Source organism: Pygocentrus nattereri, chromosome 19 (genome assembly GCF_015220715.1).
Source record: "Pygocentrus nattereri isolate fPygNat1 chromosome 19, fPygNat1.pri, whole genome shotgun sequence".
Lineage (NCBI taxonomy): Eukaryota > Metazoa > Chordata > Actinopteri > Characiformes > Serrasalmidae > Pygocentrus > Pygocentrus nattereri.
The window spans coordinates 33159388-33164713 of NC_051229.1; positions in this window are offsets into that span (position 1 = coordinate 33159388).

Below are 5326 nucleotides of genomic sequence, written 5' to 3' on the forward strand. Positions count from 1 at the left end.
CTTTCACCAGCTCTAACACACACACTCACACTCATTGGCCAATGCAGGCTGATGCACAGATAGACCCCTGGGGGTCTTGAGCTGCTGCCCTTTTGCCCTCAGACTGTACAAGTGCACTTGTAAAAAGATGGCTCTTCAAGGGTTCCTTAGTAACGGGTGAAATATGCTGTATTAAGAACTATGTGTTCTAGGTAGAAACATTTCAGGCTTAAATGGTTCTTTTCATTGTGAGGTTCTTCTGTTGTTTTGTACATGGTACTGTATAGAACCTTTTTCAAAAAGGTTCTATTTAGTACAGTATACAACACATTTTTCATGAATCTGAAGGTTAATTTCAGGCTAAATGGTTCTTTGCATGTTGAAATGGTTTGTCAGATTGATGTAGAACATCAAAAAAGTTCTTCTATTGTACACAAGCTTGACAACATAGCAATAGAAGTCCTTTTTTGGTGCTATATGGAACCTTTTTCAAAAAGGTACAGATTATTCATGAATCTGAAGAACCATTTCATGCTAAATGGTTCTTTTCATGCTGAAATGATTTGTCAGATTGACAGAGCCATAAATCCCAACGATTCTTTGAGAAAGCATTGCATTGCATAATGTGGTTACTTTGAACAACACCTAAACACATTGCTGTCAGGGAGGGGAGTTATTAACATACTAAGCCACGTTTTTGTGGAAATTTGTGGAGCTCTTAAACAGAAAATCCACCTAAATGAAATTCCATTCTGGTAAACATTCCAGTTTTATTCGGTGGAGGCTGAGGTTCAAGTCCTTGATTGGGCAGTGAAGATACACTCTTAAAAACGTTCTTCAAGGGTTCTTCAGTAAAGACCACAGTTCTATATAGAACCATGAACACTCAAGGAACCATTTGCATGATGAAGGGGGTACTTTGCATGGTGAAATGGTTCTTCAGATCAAGAATGTGTTCATGGTTCAATAAAACAGCACAAGGTTTAAGCTATTGTTATACTGCCAAGCATGTAACAACATAGAAACAATTTTTGGTGCTATATAGAACGATTTTCAAGAAGGTTTTACATAGAGCATGCATGACACATTCTCCATCAATCTGAAGAACATTTCACCATGCAGGAAAACATTTAAGCATGTAAATGGTTCTTTGAGTGTTCATGGCTCTATATAAAACCATTGTCTTCGCTATAGAACCCCTGAAGAACCATCTTTTTAAAGATTATAACGTAGTTGGTTGCCTTGGGGAAAACTTAAATAACTAATCTACAGCAGGTGCTGCCGTCATTAATTAGACTGTCTTTTTGAATAGTGTTTTGCATATACTGTAAACTAAAAATTCCAATCTTTTCTTGGAAGACGTGGGCCCAATCCTGTTTTCAGAGACACACTCCAAATGTGTTATGGGAAAAAAAGAAAAACAACTGTGTAAGCGACCAAAGAGAAACCTACAAATGTGAATATTTTCTCTGTTAAAATTACAATAACCATTATATTTTTTTAGTTTAATGGGATTTCAACGTATTATGGTCCTTTTCTTCATAACAAGCATAAAATGCCACTAAGAGTATGTTAATGTCTCAGTAGCTAGCAAGCTAAATTTCCCGTTCCACCTTAAACAGTCCAGCAGTACAAACAGTGGAAGCCCCAGAATGTAACTGCTGCTCCATTTAAGGTGGAACAGGAAAACTTGAACAAGAAGCTAGTGAATAGCTTCAGCTTCATATCACTGAATAATTAGAGGTGGGTGATAATAAATAACTTCTGTATCCCCCTAAATGTAACTAAAGCCCAGCAGTGAGGGGCTGAACTTTATCCTCCTCTGCTATCACTGCAGACTGGCAGGGTCCTAGTAGCTGTTGAGTAGCTCTTTTTATTTGAGGGTCCCATTTTGTTGGAGAAGATTTCAACCACTACCTGTTGGAACAAGGAGACACTTGAAAACAAGGGGTAGGGTCAAAAATATGAAATGGGATTAGGCCTTGGTTTTCAGTTTTTCAATGAAGTGAGCAGGGACATTTTTCTACACCTCCAGAGTTCAGTCCTACATGGTTAGTCGGTTGCATTTTCTTCTTCTCAAAAGCCAAAGAATTCAAATGTAAATGTAGACCATAAAACCTTTCTCCTCATATCAGATGACCAGTTTTGGCGTTCGAGTCTCCTTTTCTCAGTGAGAGTTTTTTGACAGCTACACGTCCTTTCAGGCCCACAGCACTGAATCTCTCTAACTTTAAATCATTGTATAACTGCAGTTTTGGAAACTCCTGTTTCACTTATAACATATTAATATACTTTATCTTCATCCATTTGTTGACCTTGATTCTAATCTGTCCTAACAATGTGATCTTTCACATGCGTTTAATATGCATAAACAGATCATGAAGTTTTAGAAGTGGTTTTGAGCTTGTCCACCTCGCCACACTTGCTATGAAAGAACTCATAGAGATGGTTCAGTTAAAAGAAATTTGACCACAGATTTACATTTTGGCCATATAACAACCAGCGTCATAGCTCCAAAACATGAGATTGGTCACACTTTGTTGTCTTTGTGGGGACATTTGGTCCTCTTAACGAAAGTAAATTACACAAACACATACACAAACACCCTGAGCCCCAGCGCTAAACCTCCAATCCCCACTCGGACAGCAGCGTCCGTCTGCTAATTGACAGCCACTAATTACCCTTAATTAAATAAAGGAGCTTCATGCTAGTCTGAAGCCTGATTAGCCTGCAACAGAAGGGGCGACAGTTATCGAGCTCATACAGAGTCTTACTGAGTGTTCATAGTTGACCCCCCTCCCCTCACTCCCCACCCACCCACTCACCCCTTGAGATTACATCAAGGCAAGCACTGCACCCTGGGGAAATCTCTCTGACCCCATCATTTCTTCCTTTCTGTTTTCCATCTACCTTTCTCTCCCTCTGTCTCCTTCACAGCCCCGCTGCGGGACTCAGAGATCCAGGCCCTTTCACCACTGCTCAGGTCTCTTTAAACAGAGAAAGTTCTGTGGATTTGTTTCACTATTTAGGTTTTTTCAGGATTTCTTTAGCACATATGATGTTAAAATAAAACAATACTAATTATAATAACACTATTCAGGCAGCTACCTGTTTCCTGCAGAAACAATAAGCTGCAGAAAGAATGAATGAACTGAGAAGAGGACACTGAAACAGAAGAGAATGAATGAGAAGAGAACAGAAGAGAAGAATGAAAGAGAAGAGAATGAAAGAAACGAGGAAAGAGAAAGAATGAGAAGAGAAAAGAACAGAGGAGAAAGAGGCAAAAATGAAAGAGAAGAGAACAGAAAATAACAGAAGAGAAGACCGAAAGAGAAGAGAAAAAGAAACAAGGAAAGAGAATGAATGAGAAGAAAAAAGAACAGAGGAGAAAGAGGCAAAAATGAAAGAGAAGAGAACAGAAAACAACAGTAGAGAAGAATGAAACAGAGAAGCGAAGAGAAAGATGAGAAGGCAAGAATGAAAGAGAGGGGAATGAAAGAAGCAATAAAAATGAAGAGAATGAAAGAGAAGAGAAAAGAATAGAGGAGAAAGAAAGAGGCAGCAATGAAAGAGAAGATAACAAAAGAAGAGAAGAATGAAAGAGAGGACAATGAAACAGAGAAGAGAAGAGAAGAGAAGAGAAGAGAAGAGAAGAGAAGAGAAGAGAAGAGAAGAGAAGCAGAGAGGAGAGTGATGAGGTGGTCTTGCTGTCCTTGGCTAGGTGTGGAGTGTTTCATTAGTGGGAGAGACAGTCCAAGGCCGTGGCTGCTGAGATGAATTAGAGAAGGGTGCCACAAATTTGTCCGGGACAAGGCCTTCCTTGATTAAACCGTACGCAAGGTGGAGTAATCTAAACCACACACACACACACACACACACACCAATCTCAAACACCTCCATTCTGTCTCCATCAGAACTGTGCCCACACAAACACATGCAAGCACGAGTGTTGCTACACATTTTGAGCTGATTGTCAGAGAGAGAGTGTTAGACGGAATAAGAGGAGAGTGAGAGAGAGTAAAACATAGAGAGAGGGCGAGAGACTGAAAATAAATAAGAAAGTGATATAATTTATGTACTGTTAGTATTGTATATAAAGCATATATAGCATTAATATGATTTATAGTTAGATAGTATACAGTGTTAGTGTATACAGTTTTAGTGGTGATATTCTGTAGACAGCATAAATAGAGTTAGTATACACTCTCAGAAAAAAGATACGACACTGTCACTGGGACAGTACCCTTCTTCTCACTGTGGTGGTACCCTCAGGGGTACATCTCAGTACCTTTAGTCATGGAACATAACTGAACCATAAGCCCCTAAAATTATATTTTCTAAGATGTATTGACTCCACATAACCCGTCTCATCACCAGGCTTTTTATTGAATGGTTCTGTTTTAAAACAGTAGTTTATAAAACGATACAAATATCTACTTTTCCACTAGGCAAAACTTATTTAAAGTACGCAATTGGACCTTAAAACCACTGTTGTACCTTTGAGGGAAGGTTTACACTGTTTGTTCCTTGATGAACGAATCATGTACCTGCATGGTACCTTTATATCTAACAGTGTAGGGTAGATACTGTTAATGGTGTTAGAATAATGTTTTCTATACAGCATATATAGGTTTAGTACAGGATACATAGTGTGAGTGGTGTTCGAAAATTATTCTGTTTACGGTATATCGCTGCTGTCAGAGCAAAACCTCATTTCTCCAAAATGGTAACTTTACAGGAGAAGGAAAAAACATACATTACTTTCAATGTAAGTCAATGGAACCAGACATTTTTCCACGTAATTTTTGGCCATTTCTTTTGGTCCATCCTTCATGAAATTGACAAACAATACAAAGGCCAACGTGCATTTTCAAATTATTGGCTGTAGAGTGCATATAATGTCAGTACAGTGTATAAAATATTAGTGGTGTTACAAAAAGTATTCTGTACACAGAATATATACAGTTAGTATAGTGTATATAGTGTTAGTATTCAAAGTATTCTGTACAGTGTATATATGGTTAGTGTAGAGTATATAGTGTTAGTAAAGTTTATCGCTGTTGTTGGAAGAAAACCTTGTATCTCCAAAAGGGTCACAAAAAAACTAGTCTACTTTTAATGTAAGTCAATGGAGCCAGACATTCTTTAAGTATTTTAGGTCATTTCTTTTATTCCACTCATCATTAAATTTACACGTGATATGAAGGGCAAGGGTATTTCCAAATTATGTCAAAATCGGAAACAACCAAAATAGAGGTACATGGGTTTTGTTCCAACAACTGCGATGTACTGTTTATGGTGTATATAGGTATTCATCAGAGGTGAGTGGATTTAGGGTTATAGAGGT